The 24,444-nt window shown below is 42.5% G+C and overlaps 1 protein-coding gene across 6 annotated transcripts in view; it reads right to left on the bottom strand.

The window, feature by feature from the left end:
• The window catches only part of MVB12B (multivesicular body subunit 12B), a 236,524-nt gene that overhangs the window by 29,324 nt on the left and 182,756 nt on the right, over window positions 1–24,444 (bottom strand). The window lies entirely within an intron of this gene.

The raw sequence follows: 24,444 nt of genomic DNA, 5'->3' as shown, positions 1-24,444 counted from the left end.
GTCAGCGGGAGGAATAGTGCCCCATCATTTGTGTCAGCGAGAGGAATAGTGTCACATCATAGGTGTCAGCGAGAGGAATAGTTCCCCATAATTGGTGTCAGTGGGAAAATTAGTTCCCCATCTCTGGTGTCAGTGGGAAAATTCGTTCCCCATCATCGGTGTCAGTTGGAGGAGTAGTGCCCCATCATTGGTGTCAGTGGGAGGAATAGTGCCCCATAATTTGTGCAGTGGGAGAATTAGTTCCCCATATCTGGTGTTAGTGGGAGATATAGTACCCCAACATCTGTGTTCAGTGGAAGGAATAGTGCCCCAAGGGCTGGATAAAGACAAGCAAAGGGTCACATCTGTGCACTGCCTGTGTACTGCATTTTGGAGACCCCTGCTTTAAAGGATTGCATTAAGAGCAATATGCCCAAGTGCACTATAATTCACTATAACATGCAGCTCAATGTTGAGGTGTGTACGTTTTAAAAACCCTTTCCCAATTTATCAACTTAAAGCTGAACTCCAGGTATGATCTTAAATATCATACTTCTATTGGACCAATAAAAAAAAGTATGCATAACTCATACCTGAGGGAACGCTGTGGAAGTTGACACTACAATGATCGCCGTGATCTTTTGGATCATGTACTGAGCTGCTGCTCCACTAAACACTGACCAGAGGGCTCGCTCAGTTGGCACAGCTGCCATTCATAGAACACCTTGTATTTATTTTATTTTTTAAATTAATACATGGAGTTCTCTGGTAGGAAGAGGTAGAGCAGGGGTGGTAACATCATGATCTTCACCTTGTCCAATCAATTAATTCCTTTAAAATAATAGAAGGTGTTCTGTGAATGGTGGCAGTGCGGAGTTGGCAAACTCCTGTGGTCAGTGTGCAGTGGGGCAGCCGCATGGCACAGGACCACGTAAGACCACGGCTATCGCTGTATTAGTGCCAACTACTACAGTGAATATAAGCTTCCCCAGCGGTTCCTTAGGTATGCAATAAACATACCTGGTTCAAACTGGACCAATGCAAGTATGCAATTAGGATAATACCTGGAGCTTAGCTTTAAATGTACAAAAGCATGACTAGGCTTTTCTTTATAACCTACCATAGCACCATCTAAAAATACATTTCAATTTGGGAAAAAAATTGTACTACTTTGTGGCTTGCATATTATCACAGCACAGATTAAAAGAGGAGTTGTAGTCAAATATTAAAACACAAGTCAGTCCAGTAAGGTATTCCAAAAAATGTACTCCTACAGAGTGGCAGCTGGTGCTCAATATTTGGGGGGGGGGGGGGGGGGGGGGTAGCGGCAAACAAACCTCCCCCCTCATTTGCATCACCTGCATCACCCCCCTCCCGGCGGGAGGGCGGCCTTACCTAGGAGATGACAAGGATCGAGGACGAGTGGTAGGGCTGCTGCTCCTCGCTCTAGCCGAGGGAAGAGCCGGGGCTTCTCCTCTCGGCCGAACAGGACCCATGTGGCCGGGAGTCCTAAGACTCTCAGGACCCGCTTCCTGATTGGCCGGAAGAAGAATCAAGAAGACAATAGCGAATAATAATTTGCTATTGTCACACAACTGGGTGGGCACAGCGCTCTGCACCCGGGCCCATCTTTTTTTGAAGCCAATTGGAGCCTCAGGCTCTAATCATGTGCTTCCAAAAAAAAAATCCATTGAAATCCATGTGTCTGGCGCCCTGCATGGAGGTTAAGGGCCAGGCGCATGGATTGGGAGGGCGGCGCCCCTGCGCCCTGCATGGATGGGCACTGCTCCTACATAAACTAGCTTAAGTACGTGAACCTGTCTTCATAACAGCCTCCTGTAATCCCCTGGCCAGGGAGAGGGGGAAGCATCACCCTGAGCCAATCAAGACTCTACTAATTGGTGCAGTGCTTTTCAGGCTTAACCAGTATTCTCTGCTGTGTGCTAGTTCATGCCTAAAAAGCACTGCACAAAGCAATAAACCAGGGGTCTGCAAACTGCAGCCCATTGCTTGCATTCATCCAGTCCTTGGAGCACTACTCCTCCAACTGACACGAAATGATGGGGCATCATCTTCTTCCACTGATGCCGAGGCATTTTCTGTTCCCACTGGCCACAGTTTGGCCCCACTAAAAAGCCCTGCAATAGAGTCTTGATTAGCTCAAGATGATGCTTCCCCCTGCTGGGTCCTGGATTAATTCTTAATCCTGGAATATGCTAGACCTGTTTTAGTGCTTATCCAACTATTGAAATCATAAAGTAACTGGAAATTAAAAATGTGCGAAAATACAAAATCATGTTTTCTGTTCAGAGTCATTAGAAGAATGTAATTCTGCTTGTAAAAAATGCTGCTGTTATCTGACTTCTTCTTGGGTGGCTGTGTTCGTTCTCCATGGTCCCACTGTGTGTTAGAAGTAGCCACTCTCTCCTGCTAACTTCAAAAATGGACTAGGCGCTATGGACTATGGGATGTGTAGTATGCATAGAAAAAGGGCACATGGCCACAACTAATGTACATTGCTTTTACCAAGCAAATATGAGGGGGGAAAGGAAAGCTTCAGGAACTCTGAGGACAGTATAAGGAGGCGGCAGAAAAACACAGAAAAATAGGTTACAGGGCCAATAAGTATTGGATATGTAGTAGTGGATTATTTTTAGATAATGAGATTGTTCGTTGTCAAGCACATTACTCAGGTGGTGGTTGGGGCTGTGTTCACCTCCCCTCCCCATTTTTGTATTTTTTTGCTCTTTGGGATGTTGGACAACATTGCCAGCAAGGGTACAGTATATGATTGGTTTGTGGACAACACCCAAAAGGTTGGAATACCGGTGTGCAGTTTCCTTCCCCCTTCACCCCTTCCATATGAGTCAAGCCTAATAATCTGATTCCTGGAGGATACAAGGGATGTAGACTTGATGCTTGGCGATAGTTTTGCCTTGAGAGGAGGAGAAGCGATGAAGTTCTCTACTTACAAAGCAATGTGAATAATGTAGATGTAGTGGCGTATGAAGTTGAGGAGGAATATTCTTGCCAGGGAACCCCTACACTTCCCTAGCAAGATCCACATAAGTCTGTGGCCAACCGTTCGTGTTCAGGTTTTCTTTCCACTGGTGTCCCCGCGCTTACGTTGTGGATACTTATTAGTGGATATGCTCCAACTGAGCTTACAGTCACAAAAACATCTGTGCTCCTGAAGAAGCGGAGGTAACATCTGGGAAACACTTTGAGCGAGAGCTTTATTGCACAACTTAGCCAGTTCAGAGTTTATCTGATATTATGTTTACTCAATTGACTGGATAACAGAGTACATCATTATAAAAGCTAATGAGTGTTGGGCAGGGACATGTATACAATGGAGGCGCTAGTATGATGTACTTGGATGCAATAGAATTTTAATATATTTTAACATGATGATATTAATAAAGTTATATTGATTTTATAATAATTTTACAAGTCTTGTCTAGGTACCTTTAAAAGTCTATCACTTATTCAATCTCGAACCATAATTTGTAAACGAGTTCAAACCACATTTTGCAGATCAGTATCAAATTAATACAAACTGGGTTTTTTGTTTGTTTTACAATCTTCTACAAATGCAGGTGGAAGTGTGAGCAAATCTTTAGAAGGTCTATACAGCTGAATTGCTATTAGTTACAGAAAGTGTGAAAGCAGCATAAACCTTGATTGCAGTACATAGAGAGACGTGGTACGTAGAGATCATGCCTCTTTGTCATGGCAGTATATCTATGTCCAATTTTCAGCAGTTACATATCTAGGAGAGGAACTACAAGGGTACCTTATAAACACACTTATAGCAGTATATGATTATCTCTGCAGACTACCAATATAATGAGAAAATAGCAACAAATACAAACTCTATGGCTGATTTACAGAAACTTTCAGAGAAGAAAGAATTCTGACTGTCAATTTTTTAGTACAGGTACACAAACTAAAGTGGTTGTAAAACTCTGAAATTAAGAATGAACAACACATATCCTTCTGTAGTGTGTATGTGCCTCAATGCAAAGCACTTTGTGCGATTTCTGTCTTTTCTCTCATTCCTCTATCTTCAGGAGTCACTTCTGACAATCTATGCCAACACCAGTCATTCCCCAGAGAAGGCATCACATCTCCAGCACGCAGTCTGTAATTGACAGCCTCAGCTATGTATGTTTTCCTATGAGATGGTGTAGAGTAGGTGTGTCCATTACTTCCACTCAGGATTACCCTCCGCTCCCTGCTCTATGTTGTGCAGTATGACACATCTGGAGCTCAGAAATGCTGTGTAAATTCTGAACATTGTACCGGTTTATCTGCAGCCATCACTCCTCTACATCTGTTTAATGTATGTAGGAGGATTTGCTTCATCCCTGTGTATCACTGTAGGTTAGTCACTTCAATGGGTATATGTAAGGGTTTATAACCATTTTAAAGTTTGTCTGAACTAAAATGTTAACATAAAGCTATGCTTACAGTCTTGCGGTGTGCATAAGTCAGTAGTAAAAAAAAAAAGGGCTAAAATACTTACCTTTCCTGGATAAAATGCTGGTGCAAGGTCCCACTTGGGCTCCCTTCACACAAAGCCGCTCTGCTCAGCAGGAGATCCATGCGCAGATCCCCTGCGGAATTGGAGCTGAATGGGACAAATGTCAGTGTTTTGAAATAGAAAAATGTCTGGTGGTGGCGGAGGATCTTTGTTGGCAATGCTACCTAACCATCTAGTAAGCCACTTTTAACCAGGGCTTTTTTCTCAGAAAATAGGTGCAGGAACTCAATCACGACCCCCAACCCCCCCCCCCCCACACACACACACACACACACACACACTCCAAAATGCATCAAATGGTGGGTGTGGTTAAATTTTACGACAAACAGTGGAAGGGTCTTAAAGGGGCAATTAATACCAGGGGTGCATCATGTACAGATTGCAGAGTTCAGAGGTGCGCTATATGTAGAGTTCGGGGGTGTGCTATGTGCAGAGTTCAGGGGTGCGCTTCACAAAGGGCAGAGTTCAGCCTTCTTCCACAGCTGCTTACCTCTGCATCCCCCATCCACATCTCGCCCCTGTTCAGCTCCGACCTCTGCATGCAACCCCCCCTCCCCATCTTCACCCTTCCTGCTTAAAAGCTCCACCATCTTCCACGAATCTTACTTGTGTTGTATTTGGCTGAAACACCCATCTGCCTCTAGTACCTCCCTGCACATTGTAGGCGTCTCTGCCTCTCTCACTTGCAGGGAGATCACCCAGTGGGAGAGTCAGGATCTGCACTGCACCCCGAGCATCTGCATCTCCCTTGTCCCCATCCTGCACTCAGTGGGAGCCACGCAGGAGATCAGATCTGTGGGAGTCGTTGGGAGACAAGCTGTCACTTGTAAACACAGAAGCCGGACTTTTGTTATTGAAAGTGATAGTGGTGAGCAGATGGACTGAGCCAGAGGTTCAGTCCACTCAGTTCCAGCTGAAAAAAAGCCCTGCTTCTAACTCACTGAGGGAGTGGATACTATACATAAGCTTTGACCCCCTGACTGCCCAGTGCAGATCTACTTTAGATTATGGGTGATGAGCCATATAGGCATCCATCTCTTCTCCCTGGACAAGTCTGATGATTAATGGACCTACACCGTACCTCTCGCCCTGCCTGTCTATTGTTTTACTTGGCTAGCACACTTGGTTATAGTGTGCGACCATATACCAATATCAGCCCTAATCTCCTGAAGAAGTGCTGACGCGAGCAACATTTAGAGCATTATGACACTATACCTGCCTACACCACATCTGATTGGATATTGGCTTTCATTCCATTTGGACACCATACATTTACCAGGAATGGGTTTTGGTGGTGCTGTATATAGTATACTCTCTAGGCAATATGTGTTTTGTGCAATTGTAATTTTTTTTTTTTTTTTAAATCTATATTTTAACTATTTTTGTAATGAAATGAAATAAAATTTTTAGCATTAAATCCTGTGTACTTGTACCTATAAAGTCCATGTTATTATCCCTGCATAGTTTTCCAATCACAATATAAAAACGTATAACTAAGATACTATCATCAGGAGTTTTAGGACTATGGCCAGTTATAGCAAAACAGTGACAGATGGAAAACAAAATGTTCAGGGTATACGACTGAGAAACATGAAGGCAAGGACAGTCAAGTTAAGACGAGTTTATGCACTGCTACAAAGGGAGCAAGTTTTCTGTAATGTGCCTCACTACAGGGGTTGTAGAACAACGGCACTCACTCTGACACTTATCTGACATCAGGCTAACTTTTTTCACATCCCTGGTGACAAAACTCAATATTGCTTCTCCTATGAATGACAATTTTCTACTCAGTGCTGAAAACTACATATATTTTACAATTAGTGGCGTTCGATTCAATTGACATTGAACTCCTGATTTGCATAACATTATCATATTTGATGCGAGAGCAAACCTTTCCAGATTGAAAATCTAGTTGAATTGCTAATATTTGGATGAGAACGTTTATAGTTCATTGCTCTGCTCTTTCGATCCAATATCCAAAGCTGCTAGGAGCAATAATCAGGAAACACAACCGACTCATGCCAGGACAGTCAGCCACTATAAAGCGTTATGGCTAACTGGCTCTTGCTTAGCTTCTACCTATTCATCACTGATCAGGGGTCATCATTACTATGTGCCACTGCAGTTCATTAGAGTAAATTTACAATTCTGTGCTCCATTTACACATACATAGTGTGTGTGTACAGAAAAGATGAATGAGAGCAGTACATTACCAGTGTTATGACATTTTGTTTAGTAATATATGTATTTGTGTTATTTCTAAGAATTTTGGTGTAATTAAATTGCAGGATACGGTTTAAAAGGAAAAAACACAGAGTAAAAAAAAATTAATTGAAAAAATAAAAAAAATCTATTCCCCTTCAATGTTACTGGCTTGCTGATTTTTCTAAAATGTGCCCCATACCTCAATGGAAAATTACAGAAGATTTGTTTTAGGTACTCTCAATAATGCAGGGGTAAAAGGATTCTGGGACAGACGCTTTTCTTATCCCAGCACTGTGCCTGGACCACCTCATTGGCCAAAAGGAACACACAGGGATGTAGGGAAGTTTGCACCATCCTTTTTATTTAATGCATTTTCAGCAAGGGGGTTAGTATGCAATAATTCTCTTAGGGCCTGTTCACACCAGATGTTGCTCAACACAGTCCCAAGCCATAGGCAAAGCAAAAAGCCCTGTTCCTATCAAGGCAGTAACACCACCATAAAAAAAAAAAAAAAAAAAAAGAGAAGAAAGAAAAACCATGAATTCCTTTTTACACCCCAACATGCTGCAATGCAATCCACCACTCCAAACCATGCTGTGGCCAATAGCACTGAATGAAATGCCACTTTGTGACTTTTCAATAAAGTTCTGATTAAAAAAAAAGGTACAGTGTGATTAGCAGTTTACTACACATCGCACACCAGTGGTCGTGCAGCATTCTACGTTGCTGGTGTGAACAAGGTATGATTTCAAATTTTTTACAGGTTTGCGCTTCCATATCTTTGTTATTGTATCATATAGAGAGATTTTTAGAATGGCCACACTAGGGAACGTTCTCTTGCTTGGTGCAATTTTAGAAGATTAAGATGTAAAGCGGAAAGGGTTGTCACTACTCCCAACCAGCCCAGGTGAATAAACAATAAAGATCAGCCTCCGCCTACATGTCTCCACCAAACTACACACACTGATGCATTTCGCACCCCCCACCCTATGATTAAGAACCCGGGGGGGGGGGGGGGGGGGCAAAATGCATCAACGTGTGTGGTTTGGTGGAGACATGTAGGCTGAGGCTGCTCTTTATCATGTATTCACCTGGGCTGGTCGGGGGGGGGGGGGGGCGATCCTTTACTAACCCCCTGGATAGGTATCAGGACAAGCCTGCACCCTATGTTCTGGAACACAGGAATATGCTTTCTACTTTGAGTGGTGCCATAAGCAATCAAACAGGTTACTTTGTAAAGATATCAGCCACACAACGAGGGCATTGTTTTAGCTGAATGGCTTGACCCTTGGATTTGCAATGTGAGCAGTAAAGCTCAACCACTGCTCAAGCACTGTAAAAGCTGGAGCCTCCCTATGTAAATATACAGTAAAAGAAAATCCCAAAAATATTGATGATATTTACATTAAAGTGATCTTTTTCTTTCAGTTCCTTGAATACAGTAACTGACTTCCCATGGCCTCAGAAATACGTTTTTTGAGTGGGGTAGTGTCAATAGTGGACACCTAGGGCATGTGTCAGCAAAAGCTTTGCCAGTGTCCAATCACATGACGGTACCAGCCTATAACCCAGGGTCTATGACTATCCAGCCTGTGTCCTGTACAATTAAGATACATCTTTACAGATAGCAAGATTGTATTAGCCTGATGATCTACAGGCATTCTTTAATAAATACAGAAGCCCTGGAAAAGCAATGTGATTGGTGGGGGCAGATCAAAGATCTGACAGCATAAGCAGTCAGCACATATGATGTGCCTTCAAGCGCATCACTGAAGCACCATCCAGAGACCACCCAAAATGCATATACAGATTGAGTCTTAATGCTGCATTTGACAAAAAACATTACCCCCCCCTTCTCCCAAGCGACAATGCCGAAGCCTGCTAACAGGTCACCTAATTCCTAGGCATTGTTCTATGAAATGAGGACATGAAACATCAATGATCTCCATAACCAAGAAGTGTAGAAACAGGGTGTTCCAGGTGGCACTGGGTGGATGAATGAAGGAAATGTTATGTGTTGACAACTTATCCTTCTGTTATTCTTTTACTACAGGTTTGCTTTCATTCTGAAAAAAAAAAAAAAAAAAAAAAAAGTCTTATCACCTTGTGTAGCCCAAGCCTAATCTGCGATAGGAAATTGCATTGTACAAAGGAAGACTTGCGTTTTCTTCCTATGTGTAACTGGAGCCCACAGCCACTAAGCAGCGCTCAACTGGCTGTTCACTCGGCATTCCACATAAATTGACTACATGGATGGCTAAATTCTGCCTGAAATGATAATAAAATATTGCATTAATATGGAAATCATCCTGCTGTTACCATACACTGATTAGTATATAAATTACACCTCATTACATATTACAGCTGAATAAACACACTATAAGCGTATATGAATTATTTTGTCTGCAATGGAAAGCATTCTGCAGTAGTCTATTCCAATATATCTTGAGCTATCCACCTGTGTCATGTAACCTGCAACTGCTGTGTGTCCTGCATGTATACAGAATGACTTCCACCAAGAAAAAGAAGCTTGGATTACCATGGTAATTCGGTCTTGTGCCATTTTTCAAGGGATCTATCTGTATTGACATACACATAAAAGAACATATGTAACATTTTTTTGGAAATAAAGAGTTTAGGGAAAATTGGCAATCTAGCATTTTACCTACAATGCTTCGCTTGAAGATTTATAGAAAGGTCATCACCTCCTAAAGCTTCTCTAACTAAAAATAATTGGAAAATAATTCTGCAGTTTAAAGCCTGACCATACTAAAAAGTCTTCATGGGTCTTGGCAAGCACCCATATAGCTGGAATTGGGCAGCATTGTCAGGGGCAGCATGAGGAGGAAGCTCAGAGATGGAAGATTATAGAAATCAACAGCAAGAACATCTAAGTGACGCTGTTAGCAGCCCATTTAGGCAAAAAAAATATTAATTTTAATATCACTTTAAGTAGAACCAGAGGCACAAGCATGAGATCTAGGGAAAGTGGGCGGTAATTGACATCACCTGCCCTAGGCTCTTACAGCAGTAATATGACATGGCAGTGCCTACTACAATGTAAGGGCCATCTGGGTAGACCCAAGAGGAAACTTTTTGAGCAGTACGCCTTCAAAGTACAATTAATATATTCTATAATTACCAATGGGGAAAATACTTGTGTTTCCATGGTCTGAGCAAAAGTCTATTTAGGCAAAAATTTATTTAGCAAGCAGATCAATGACAATGTCTCCACGATTAAGCTCTCTCGAGGTGTGGTCGGAGGTGGAAGGCTTTGCAGTGTGGTCCGCTTGATCTACTTCCTAATAAATTGCTGAATTTGAAACCTCACTGGTGAGTGGCCTGGTTCCTACAGTTTGAATGCCAAGTGGAGGGGGATTGGATCCTTGGGTTTTGGCACTCAGCTTGTCCGTTAGACTGAGGGGGATGGAGGTGACTTTGTAGCAGTGGGCTTTCGGAAGCTTGGCTTCAGTTGCATTCTGCTTGCATCTGAGATCAGTTTGAGATGTTTCTCAAATCATTCATTGTTTACTGAAAGATGCTTTATAGTTGTAGTTGACTTCTTTCTAACGAGATGCATTCATCAGTTTCTTTTATAGTTCAGTTTAAAGTGGTTCTAAAGGCTAGACGTTTTTTTACCTTAATACATTCCCTGCATTAGGGCAAAAATGTCCCAATAGTTGTATCGCTCCCCCACTTATACTTGCCTGAGTCCTATCTCAATCCAGCATTGTGCCTGTCTGCAGTGGCACTGTACTCCCCCTCTCTCCTCAAAGGCTCAGAGACAACAACGGGAGCTCCCGCTGCTATGTGAGCCAGTGAGGGGAGAGAGACCCAGAAGAGCAGCTGCTCTCATGCACATCGCTGGATCGAGATGGGGCTAAGGTAAATATAAGATGGGTCTGGGAGGGGGGAGCTGCACCTAGAAGTTTTTTTACCTTAATGGATAGAATGCATTAAGGTAAAAAAAAAAAAACAACTGTCTTTAGAACCAGTATAACACTATTATAAAAAACTACTGCTTACATTGTTGATCCCTCCACAATGTCTGTCTCTGCACATCTCCGTGTAGAATCTAAGGTCTATGATGAGCGGTACACCATTATCAAGCTCCATGTTTTAACCACCTCACCCCTTTTAACCAACTCGACACCAGAATGTTTCTTCATTTCCAAAAAAAATTGTGGCAAAAAATTAGATCACCTGGGGTTGTCAATTTTCCAAAAATCGGTCATTTGGGGTTTTTTTGTACTGTCCTAGCATTTTTATTCAATATGTGTTATACTGGAAAGTAAGGTTTTTTAAATGTTTGGTCATTTTTACTTTTTAGCGTAAACAATACAAGAAAAAGAATGGGTTATTAGGTACCACCAAAAGAAAGCTCTATCTCCAAAAAATTATATAAAATTAATTTGGCTACAGTGTAGAATGAGGGAACAATTGTCAAACCATTGCACTGAAAAATAGCCTGGTAATGGAGTATTACAGGCTGATACTTAATTAGTTCAAGAACATCTATACCATTGGAAATCTTCTTTTCCAATATATTATTATTGGAATGTTGGCACCTTTTATTATTTTTCTATAGACCTGAGCACTCATTAACATCTGTACCATTGGTACAAGTTGTCTCTTAAGGCATGCCCCTACCCTCTGCATGTATCCACCTAGAGAAATACTTTAATTCTTAATCCAGAGATCTTCACTGTGTAGTCCTGCTTGAAACCACATAGCCCTGCATCTGAAAGCATTTCTGTTTTGTCTCTTTAGACCTGCACATGTGCGCCAGGGTCCCATTCATTATGAAAAACTGTACTTATAGTGGCTTCCAGAGGTTCTGCAAACTAGCCTCATATGAATAAACTTGGCTGTGGAAGAGGACCTTGCAAGGTCACTTTCTTTAGCAAGGCAGTTCAGCTTTCAGCAGCACTGCAGAGTTTGTAGAATTGAGGACACAGATAAGTATTTCTGCAGATAGTCTGTACTCAGGAGGTGGGGTGGGAGCATGCCTTAAAAGGCAACCTGTACCAAAGGTCAGTTGGCCTTTAAATTTTAACTGAGGTCAGGCTATGGATATTCAAACAGTTACAAGTTCTTAAAAAGCAGTAAGGGAATGAGGTTTAAAACAAGCTTTCACTGACACCTGTTGCTTTAAGCACTGTGAGCAGCTAATCCTTAAAGTTCACAGCAGAAGTACTGAAGTCATTGTTTAAGATAGCTCAGCTTACTCTATTTTCCAGACTCAGCAGGTTTCCAGTATTCAAATCTCTAATGTAAAAGCAAAGTAGGCACTCTAGAACAGCGTGGCGGCGTGAACTGAGTAGCCAAATCGAACTTCAGTGCTTCTGCTGCAAACTTTGAGCATGAATTGCCCCACAGTGCTTGCAGTCACAGAGTTCAGTGGTGGCTTGCTTTTAAAGCTTATTTTACTGTTTATTATGAATAATGAGACTATGGGTTTACTTTAAGGGTGGCATTAAGAATGAACTCTGCTAAAACAACCTTAGTATGGCATAGTTTACCAGGATGCTACAGAGAGTTTATCCGGGGCAAGTGTTGCTGTGCCAGGATTCAATGTATTCTAGCCACTTCCCATCCAGGCCAATTCTGACATTTCTCTCCTAAATGTAAAATTCATCATTTTTTGCTCGAAAATGTAGAACCCCCAAACATTGTATTTTTTTTTTTAGCAAAGACCCTAGAGAATACAATGACGGTCGTTGCAACTTTTTATCTCACATGGTATTTGCACAGCAATTTTTCAAACAGAGTTTCATGCTTTAAAAAAACAAAACAAAACATTAAAAATTAGCCCAATTTTTTTGCATAATGTGAAAGATGAAGTTACCCTGAGTAAATGGATACCACGCGCTCGTGAAATGGCACCAAACTAAGGTACGTAAAAATCCCTATAGGCGACGCTTGAAATTTTTTTACTGGTTACATGTTTTGAGTAAGAGAAGGTCTAGGTCTAGAATTATTGCTCTCGCTCTAACGTTCGTGGTGATACCTCACATGTGTGTTTGGAAAACCGTTTTCATATGTGGGTTGGACTTGCGTATGTGTTCGCTTCTGCGTGCGAGCACATGGGGACAGGGGCGCTTTCAATTTTTTTTTTTTCTTCTTTTTTATTGTTAATTTTATTTTTTTAGTTTGACACTTCAAAAAAGTGTTTTTTTTTTTTTTTATCACTTTTATTCCTGTTACAAGCAACATAAACATCCCTTGTAACTGGAATATGGCATGATCGGTCCTCTTTACAGTGAGATATGGAGTCAATAAGACCCCACATCTCACCTCTAGGCTGGGAAGTCTAAAATAAAAAAATAAAAAAATTAACGATCTCGGCTTCCCACCCAAGGCGCCGCCATTCGTTTGAATGCAGAGGCCGGGCATGACATCATAACATCGCGCCCGGCCTCCGAACGATCATAGAGACTCCGGCGACCATCTGGTCCACCGGAAATCTCTATGATCACCATCCGGGGCCGGCGGATCTTGTCTCCTACTCACAGATGGAAGCGGTGAGTCGTTAGAAGCACCGGAGGGTGGCGGGGGGGCATCCCTTCTCGCCGCCTGTAAGAATGATCAAGAGGTGGAACAGCCGCTATGATCATTCTTATGGTGTAGGAAATCGACGGCATTAAAAGATGATATCTGAATGATGTCTGTAGCTGCACCAATCATTCAGATATACCCCCGCAAATTCAAGGACGTGCCTGGACGTACCTTGGGCGGGAAGTGGATAGAGGTGATGTGCAGTCTCTGCTCTGATGGGGACCCTGATGTAAGAGGGCAATCTGATGGAGACCCCAATGAGAAAAGGGGAGACTGAATTTAATTTTATTTGACCCTAAATGGCTCAAGTTTTATTTGGAATTTCTTTGATTTGTTTTACTAAAGTTACTTCTCTGCTGTTCTGAATCACATCATGTTGATTACGTAAATGCTCCAAGTAAAACATTAATTTAATTTTTTTATCTATAAAACTGATTTTAAATATTAAAGTTATATATGATGCCGCCCACTTTGGAGTACCCAGTTCTGGAGCTAAAAGAGTGTGGGTGGTCTCAGTAAGATTGTATTTGCCACATAGAAGGTCCCAAATTAAGAGCAGGTTACTAAAATAAAGCTAGAGCAATTCTCTTACTTCTCCCTTATAGATACCGTAAGTGAATTTGGAAATAATGTGTTACACATCAGGAGTTAAGGCCAGCAATTAAGAGCCCCAAAATCTAATTTGGTTGCCAACGACTGCATGGACAGATATAAATTACTAACTTAGAATATACGGTAAGAGAAGCATCAGTCACACTTGAGTTGAGTCAGTTATATTCCCGGCTGTCATTCATTGTCTGTGTCACTGAGCTCTGTGTCTCCATGTGTGAAATGATGTCATGTGAGAAAATAAGCAAGCTACTTTTTAATTAACTATGCCTAATATCCCTGCAAATATTTTGATGCACTTTTAAATGATCTGTGTAACTGAGCCCAGACTGCCCTGCGAAACTAACAATCTAAAGTCGATGTTTAATGAGTAAACAAAATGCCCATAATTTATCCTGCTAATTAATGAATTCTGTTAACACTGGCCCTGATAAAAATAACAGCTCAACATGCCCAAATGTTCAATTGTCTGGCATTGCAGCTATTAGGATAATTGAGCCTTGTAATTAAGATAATACTCAGTCCCTGAAGCCAATTAACAAGACAACAATTAGTCCCATTCCTTAATGCAAATCAAAGATTTTTCTCTTTATTAGCAGAGCAGTTTCAGAGCCCTGGAGGAAAATCCAAAGTGTTTGCACCAGTCTGCGGTAAGGTTACAATATTCTGCTATCAAAATCCAGACCTTGTTCCACCTTAATTAGTAATGATTAATCAATAGCAGAGTGATCCCATCTGTCTTATTTCACAGGGTCTGACCTCTCAAATTGACTGCATGTAAATCACAAGAAAATAAAAACAAAAACAAGATTTCATCTAACACTATAAAACAAAAAGAATGAGGTAATATCCGCTGCTCTGCAAAAGATCTAGGTTTCTGCCCTCGATGTTCAAGAAATGCATAGGTATCCAAAGACCAAACGAGGTCTTTAAGTACTTATACATGGCCATGTCATAAGCATGCTCACTCGTATCTGCTTGTTGTGTAGCATGTTTATGTGTAAAACATAACTTCCTAGAGCTCCTCTTATTTTGGGTGAATAGTAGTATTTAGGTCATGAAAATTCAGCCTAGATATTTGAGTTGTGGTCCATGATCAGTTGGCCATGTTGTCTACAGATATCATGGAGTGTGCATCCATCCATATCAATCGACAAATACTTGTACCTTTATGGGCATGACTAGTAACCAATGTCATCCCTATATTGAAAGCTTTTCCTGTGCCTAATTTGTTGATATTCTGCCACTTTATGGGAGGGAACACCTCAAATCTATGTTATTGGAAACCGATCAGTCATGATGGAAAATAAAGTACACCAGAGGGAACCTTGACAGAGGAAACCATAACCTTCAAAATGCGATTACAGTAGGAATTCTGTACCATTCACTTTTGTCTAGGACCATTTTTTCATCAGTTTTACAATGTTGTGTGGCGCTAAAGCATCCCCTACATCAGTGGGGTGCAAGCCATCAATGGGTAGCTCATCCTGTTCTTAGACTGAGCCCCTGATGACAGAAACCAGAAACAGGGGTGGGAAGGATATACTTCTGAAGAACTATTTGAGGAAGCCTAGAGGAAAGACAGTTGTCGAAGAACGCTGACATTCCTAATCTGGATTCATAACAAAAAAAAAAATGGGCTTTTGTTTTTACATGTGGAAAGCACGAAAATGTCTGTACATCACACATACTGTACTTAACCTGTAAATTTGCCATGCATTGTATAGCCAAATCTTGTACAGGACACACCGTTCCTTCTTATCATAGACCTTACTTAAGACAAAGAAAACACAAACCTGTGTAAAATCAACAGGGGTTATTATATTTAGCATGGTGGCTAATTGGTTAACATTCTTGCTTTGCTAAACTGGACTGGTCCTCGTCTTGATTTTCACTAACCTGCATGAAGTATGTTGGGTTGATTTATTAAACACAGATAGGCTGTTCACTAAGCAAGCAAATTTTAACTTTGCAAGGTAATTTTTTCTTGCAAAGAAAAAAAAAAGTTTTGCTAGTACATGATTGGATTTTGGGAGCTTCACCACATTCACTAAGCTAAGGGAAGATTCTGCTGCAAACTGAACAGCCTATTTGCTTTTAGTAAATCAACCCGTGTATGTTCTCTGTGTTGGCTTCTTCACAGTAAGAGCTGTGAAAACATGGAGGGATATACAATGTAGTACTGACATATAATCACACACATAGGTTGGACTTGATGGACTTGTGTCTTTTTTCAATCTCACCTACAATGCAACTATATATAACTATGGAAGAGTCTCCCTCAAGAACTAGTTCTGGCTCAGTGAACTGTATTAAAAAAGAGCTGGATGCATTCCTAATTATATGAAATATAACTGGATATTAACATGTATTGGGTAATAACACCAAAGATTGTTGATCCATTGCGATTACCTCCTGGGGGATCAGAAGGGAACATATTTTTTTCCCCGCTGCAGAAAATTGCACCATGCTTTATAGGTTTGTTTTGCCTTCCTCTGGATCAGATGTGGGTATGGGATTCTGCATATGGGGGTTTTCTATTTTTTTTTTTTTTTTTTTTAACTGTTGGTTGAACTAGATGGACTTCTGTCTCTTTTCAACCTAATTATGTAACTATGTGTCTGCGTGGCTTGTCCTCATACAAACCAAAAAACAGCTGTGTAGGCATGGGTAAGGTTGTTGCCTCATAGTAGTACAAACTTAGAATTAAGTCAGTCAGAAGGCATCCATTATCAGAGCTCTGTATGCATTTTTCTGGCCGTAATTCAGAAAAATTACCCAAGTTTCAAGAGTCACACTTTTTAGACAGAGCCACAGCCAAGCAAGCAATATGGTACGTATATGTGTTCAATGTTGTTGCAAATTAATATAGTTTCGGCATGAGGCCATATTAGCTCTTAATTCATTACTCCTATTTAGTATGGCTTCAGCATGCTGTCATATTGGCTCTGGAGTCCTCAGGACACTTGGGGATAGGAAATCATGCATTCTCTCAGGAAGCAACCCATTATGATAATAGTCTCTGAATGCCAATTGCTTGCTTTACTGCTTCCTTGGTATAGCCTCAACACTATCCCTCGGTCTCTCTACTGAATTCCCCCGATGTTCCCATGTTCCATATACAGCTGCTCCTATTCAACCAGCAGAAGTAAAAGATGCACATCATTGAGTAACAATAACTAGCTTACTAAAACAAGTTTTCCCCCCTTCTGAAGTAAATATGACTTAACAAGCATGGTGTGGAGCAAACATACAAAAACTTCAATCATAGTAGCCATCAAGGCACTTAGTCTGCCTCTTTGGTTAGGAGTTTTGTATTCGCTAACCTCTGTCAAAGATATTCTTGGGGGAAATATGTCTGACCTTAATGCATTCCTTCAGGTTAGGGAATAATGTCCCACAAAGGCCCAGACTGAATTCTCTCTTCCCAGATAAAGAAAATGTGTGTCGATTAAAGCAGAATTACACTGCATCTGAGCACCACAAACCAAAAACAATGTTTAAATTGTAATATTCAAGGCAAACGCACCCATGCCTCCATGCTTTGTTTTACAGAGAATTGCTTTGGAAAACACTCCCAGCATTTCTAGCTGTGATCATCTTGAGTAAGGGCAGATGATTCATGTAGCATTTACTTCCTGGAATCCATCTGCCCTTAGATCGGGCATGCAGGCAGGAGGGTGTCCTTAGGTGAGAAAATCCTCTCCTCCCCTTCTGAGATGTGAGAAATCATTTGCTTCGGCCTGGAAACCAGGAAGTAACTGTAGAAATGTAAAAAAACAAAAGTTTAAGGGCGTGGTCTCGTCATGCAGCAGTAAGGACTTGTCTCTCTCGGGCTCCGGCGCTGACACCAGCTTTAACTAACTTTTTCAGCAAATCAATATCGCTGTCACCCCGCAAATCATGCGTAAAAAGACAAGCAAGTCACTACCCAAAAAAAGCACCTCTTCGGGCTTCATAAAACGATTCCTGGCCGTGGAACCGGAGGACCTGCTGAATATGGATGGACTAGGCCGCTCTTCACGTGGCCTGAACCCAGACACCATTCCCCAGCCTCATCAGCCGGCTCGGAGGGTGAGGGCAGCATGTCCAGGCACTCAGAGGGTAGCAGCACTGGTTGGAGATCTGCCCACTAAAATCGGAGCTAGCGTCCATGTTCCTGGGTCTGGAACGATCCATTAAGAAGGAGCTCTCTGCAGTGCGCTCAGATCTGTCACAAGTATTGGAGCGTGTGGAGGAGACGGAACAGCGCCTGGATCGCCACGCAGCCGCCATTAAAAGTCTACAGACTACCACTCGCAGCCTCACTATTGCACACAGGATGGCCCTCTACAAAACTGAGGACCAGGAAAACCGCAACATGCGGAACAACATACGGATTAGAGGCCTACCTGAAGCGACCGGCGAAGATGACCTTCTCCCATCCATCCGAGGTATCTTTAACGGCCTACTAGGCCACGCGGCTGATCATCCCCTGAAAAAAAGAAAGGGTGCACAGGGCCTTGCGTCCCCGCAACTTATCTTTGGACACCCCAAGAGATATCATCTGCCGGGTCCACTACTACGAGGAGAAGGAGCTCATAATGCGGAAGGCCAGAGAAGCTGCCTCCCTGGACTTCAATGGTGCAACCCACTCCTTCTTTCCGGATCTAGCCAGGGAAACGCTGGAAGGTCGCAGGGCCCTGCAACCCGTTGAAAGAGAAACTACGAGCGGCCTTGAACTACCGTTGGGGCTTCCCAGCGGCTCTTATTGCAAACAGAGATGGTAAAACAGCGATACTCCGCTTCCCGGAAGATCTAGAAAAGTTTTGCATGGACATCAACATTTCTCCACCGGAGCTCCCCAGGTGACAGGACGCCATCCCTCCCCTTCCTAAGTGCTCTGAACTGCGGTGGCAGAAGGTAGACCATAAACATTGTTTTACCACCCCTAGTGCCTCTGTCCCCAACTGGGGTGAATCCCAGGCCTGAGATCCAGCGTGCCCTAAGTTTGGATCCCCATGTTATCCTCTGACCGCAAGTATATGACTGTCCATTGGGTACTGTTAACCCCTTCTTCATTACAGTGTGGTTTACATATTTTACTCTGACTGATTGCGGTGACACTAATACTTGCTAAATGGCAGATAGCTCTGCCCTAAGTTTACAGGTTAAAGTTATATTTTACACTCAGAATAACTAATTTTGGTTGACGTGGTGCCAGCGACGGAGCATCGAGACAGCGCTCACACCGGTTTGGGTGCCCGCTGTCTGGTGCCTGGGGCCATACACCCCCCCCCTCTCCTATGGGGCGCCGTGGGGCTTCATGCCCTCATGTTCCTGCTCCCAGCGAGGTGGGGTGCATGTGGGTGTTGGGTCCTCTGTGTGCCCCATACCTGCACAGCAGAATTATGCGTGCATATACTAACCATCTCCTAAGGTGGTTTCTGGTTTTACTGCCACACAATGTTAATTTGTTCTTTTTTCCACTGTTTATTCACTCCTTTCTCTTTTCTGCCCTTCTCCTCCTCCCATCCCTCTCCCTCTCTAGTTTTTTGCCTCGGGTTCAATTTCCTCTGAGATTCGTGGATACGAGTTCTCCCTGTCGGTTTCCATGGCCACGGTGAACTTAATATCTTTCAACATGCGGGGCTTGCATGCCCCGGGTAAGAGGCATAATCTATACAGAGAGCTGGATCGTCTGCGGGGAGACATAGTTTTCCTACAGGAGACCCACCTCTCACACTACTTCGGTTAAACTTTTCTCCCAACATTACCCTACATGGTATTATAGCTTATCTGATGTTTATAAAGCAAAAGGTGTGGCCATTGGGTTCCGTGGGGCACCTCGTTCACGTTGGAATCCATAGTAAGTGATCCACTGGGTCGTTTTTTGTTCCTAAAAGGCAGCCTGGGTAGTATGCCGTGCACTATTGCGACCCTGTATGCCCCCAACAGTGATCAAGCGAGCTTTGTAGCGGCCGCCCTTAAAAAGTTGAGTGGCTTCACCCGCGGTTGCGTTATCCTAGCTGGGGATTTCAATACTCTGCTAGAACCTCTCCTAGACACATCACAGGGGAGTTCCTGTATCTCACATAAACTTTTGGCGTTCATACGCAGACGGTTACATGAAGCTCAACTGATGGCCGTGTGGAGGATTATGCATCCCCGGGCGAGGGACTACACCTATTATTCCCATTTGCATCATACCTATTCTAGAATTATTTTCTCATAGACGACCACCACCTCTCTCTCCCCATAGACTCAGGCATTGAGACCTCTACCATATCTGACCATGCCCTGATTACGCTTAAATTAAAAATCCCATCCCTACCCCATAGGACAACAAAATGGAAACTCAATGATCACCTGATACTAGAGGAAATTGATAAAAAAAGCGATCAGCCATGATCTGAACCATTATTTTAAGGAAAACATGCACCCGGATATATCACCGGGTACACTCTGGGAGGCCCATAAGGCCTTTATTCACAGGAAACTCATAGAATTAGGCTCCAGGAAAAAGTGGGAACGGACACACCAACAATCAGAATTAATCCGTGACATCGGTGCTCTTGAGCAGCGACACAAAGCTGGATTATCTCAGGCAATACTCCACTCTCTGACCCAGAAGAGATTGCATAATGCAGTTCCGCATAATGACCCAACGTTTGCACGAATGGGGCAATAAGCCTGGCCGACTTTTGGCTTGCTCATTGCAACAGAAAAAATCTGCAACCTTTATAGCTAAAATTAAGTCCCTAGCCAATACCTTAGTACATGAAACTCCTGCAATAGCCAAAGAATTTAGATAGTTTTATCAACAATTATACCATGTTCACCAAAATGCATCGGACCAGAACTAAGCTTATTCAAGATTACCTGGCACAGGCTAATTTACCCAAACTCCCCTCTGAAATTTTAGCCACCCTGAAAGGAGAATTTACCACCTCGTAAATGCATGTCACATTGAAAGCCATAGCCAATGGCAAGGCGCCTGGCCCAGATGGCTTTAAGGTAGCATATTACCACTCCTTTGCCTTGCTGTCTTGCTCCCTCGGTTGACCCGCTATGCCAACATGATCTCGGCAGGTGGTGCTCTCCGACCTGAAACTCTCCATGCACTCATCACAGTCATCCCCAAACCTGGCAAAGACACTAGCAACTGTGGAAGCTATTGGCCCATTTCCCTACTGAATCTTGATGCCAAACCGTACACCAAGGTCAAAGCAAATAGGCTCCTCCCATTGATCCCACAAATTGGTTTCATCCCAGGCAGAGAGGCGCATGACAACTCCCTCTGTACCCTGTCTTTGATGGCTCATGTGCGAGGATCTTCCCAGCCCAACCTCTTATTATCGACTGATGTGGAAAAAGCGTTAGATAGGGTGGACTGGAAATATCTGATGGCAACGTTATCTCACCTGGGTATTGGCCCCTCCCCTCTAGCCCAAAAATCCTCTCTTTACAACTTCCCCACTGCTCAACTGAGAATAAATGGCACGATAAGTTACCCCTTCACACTATATCATGGCACCCGCCAGGGCTGCCCCCTCTCACCCATTTTATTTGCCTTATCACTAGAACCATTTTTAATGGACGGTTAGACACAATCCCAGCATTCATGGGATTATCATAGGGAACTCAGAACATAAATATGCTGCCTATGCAGATGACATTTTGTTCTATATACAACAACCCATGATCTCCCTTCCCAACCTGATGTCAGCCTTTTCAGCATTTAGTGCCATTTCCAACTTAAAATTAATATGACAAAATCTGAAATTTTAAATCTTTTGATTCCAAATGCGACCGTGGCTCAACTGAAAAGATCCTTCCCCTTTAGTTGGCAGGCTCGTTCGATGAAATATCTGGGAATATTTCTCACCCCTAATCCCGCATCCTTGTTCCGTGCTAATTTCATGCCCCTGTTAAACGCGATCAGGTCTGACCTGCAGAAATGGTCCCAACTCGCACACTCATGGTTGGGGAGGATCAGTGTAGTGAAGATGAACATATTGCCCAGGCTGCTGTTCCTGTTTCAGATGGTTCCATATAGAATCCCTACAGGCTTCTTTACATTGTTAAAAACTATGATTTGCAAATATGTTTGGAACAGAAGACGACCCAGACTTGCTAGGACCCTCCTTACTAGACCCAAAAGGGAAGGAGGCCTAGCCCTACCAGACATTAAACAATATTTTTTAGCAGTAGTATTGAACAGAATTTCGGATTGGAAATATCATGGAGACTCTAAGCTTTGGGTAACCTTAGAAATAGATCCATGTGGCACAGACCTTTTCCCACAAATGTGAAGCCCAAGGAAATATAGGACTTTGTCCACAACCACCTCACACATTCCACCTTAATGACCTGGGACTCGCTGTGTAAGTTACACAAATGGACACATAACTCTCCTCTGATGCCTCTGACCGGTCACAAGTACTTTCCCCCTGGGAACATAGACCCCAAAATCCATGTCTGGAACCTTGGGGCTACGGCCCTGCTACACCAAGTTACTACCGCATCTGACATCATGACCCTCTCAACGCTCATTCCTACTCCAACAGCGATAATCATGGAGCAATAGCGATACTGTTAACTATAAGCCTTTGTTCATTCTCTTCCAAAACCTACACGTACCATCTAGGATTTGACATCGATAGAATCTGCCTTTTCGGAAGAACAACCAGTTAAGAAACCCCTCTTACTTTTACCAAGCCTTACAAATGCTAGCTTCCACAGGACATCCTACTTTTATCAGCAACTGGGAGAAAGACCTCCATAAAGACCTCTCAGACTCAGAGATACACAATCCTTCAATTTGTCTCACACGTCCTCGATGTCTTCCAAAACGGCAGAGGTCAACTACAAACTATAGACAAGGTGGCACTATACCCCAGTGGTGCTCCACAAGGCCTTTCCACAAACACTGCTAATCTGCTGGCGCGGATGCAGAGAACGAGTGACACATGCCCATGTTTGGTGGTACTGCCCCCTTATCCGTCCTTATTGGCTGACTATCCTACACTGGATTAAAGAGATCCAAGGTTTTGAGATTCCCAACGATCCATGGGTCATACTACTGCACTGTACAAGCAAACCAGCAGGATCGTATAAGAAATCTGTAACACCACACCTGCTCAATGCAGCAAAAGCCCTTATTCCCCGTTACTGGAAACAATCGACCATACCTACATTACTCCCAATGGCTAATGGAAGTAGACCACATAAACTATATGGAGGACCTCACACACTCCCTTAGAAATAAAGCAGATTTGTCAAAGAAAATATGGTCCTGCTGGTTTGCCTTCAAATACACATCTGCCTACGCGGAAATCATGTCTCAATCTAAGTAAAGTGTCGTTCGTTAGACTACTTTGTATGGGGGACTTGACTGAGGCAGATAAACCCCACCTCCATCCCTTCTCCCTATACCCTCTCTTCTCTCATCTTTCTTTTTCCCGATTCCTTACTTCTTTTCTCTCTAGTTTGATTTTCTTTTATTCGTTTTGTGTGTTAATGAGGGCTATTTCTAGAGAGGCTACGGTAGCCTCTGCCCTGTGCTACTTACTTGAAAACGTTATTATATATGACAAGATGGCGGTAATCATGCGACTCTGGGCCATAATTAAGTTGCAAAAAGGTCTAAGACAGGGCAATCTACACTGCATATCTATAACCTACAGGCCACTTAATGTCATACAGTTACAAGGCCTACTTACTGTGATGTTTACACTTGTTTGTATTGTGTATCTTGTTCTCTAATAAAAACTTATTAAACAAAAAAAACAAAAGTTTAAAACAAGTAAACATGATATCCTTTCTTATCTATTTAGAAATGCTAGCAGCATAAGGATTAAAAATAGTCTGTTGATTGAGAGAGTGAAGTTCCACTTTATCTCTACCAAAGCACCCATATATCCCTGATTTCGAGGGACTGTCCCTGATTTGGTCCCCAATTTTGGAAAGTCCCTTTTTTCCTTCTCACTTGTCCCTCATTTTAGTCTGATCATGAAGTTTTATATAAAATGCACTTTTTTCTTTCAAAAAGTATTTCCCAGTGCTACACCTTTCATCCAATTTATAAATGACTGCATTTGTAAATTTCAAAAGCCAAAATAAAAGGAATAATAGTGGTAAAAAAGAGCACTTGTGGGTTTAACTAATCAAGTTTTTGTATAATGTGTCCCCTGATGTAAATCCAACGTAAATGACGCTGCACCCGAAAAATTATGAAAACGCTCCCACCGACATGAAGGCTAGCTGCCTACTGCAGGTTCTGCTGTTTGAGATCTCTTATATAGGTAAGGGTAACCTGACCATGTCTCCTGGTGGCACTGCCCCCTTCTGATGTCAGACAGGTGAATGCTGCCCCTTATTTATTTAAGAACTGTCAAACGGCTTAGCCTGCAGTAGGCAGCCAGCTTTCATGCCAGCGGCAGCATTTTCATTTTTTATTTTTCAGGTGTGGCGTGATTTACGATGGATTTACATCGGAGGGCACTTTTTTATTATTTAATGAAGGAATTTTTGACACACTTTTGGTGAATAGGTAGGGGTATGTA

This window comes from Aquarana catesbeiana, linkage group LG09, assembly GCF_042186555.1.
Source record: "Aquarana catesbeiana isolate 2022-GZ linkage group LG09, ASM4218655v1, whole genome shotgun sequence".
In the NCBI taxonomy this organism is placed as follows: domain Eukaryota; kingdom Metazoa; phylum Chordata; class Amphibia; order Anura; family Ranidae; genus Aquarana; species Aquarana catesbeiana.
Note: the sequence above shows the minus strand (reverse complement) of the source record. Positions and strands in the feature narration are given on the sequence as shown.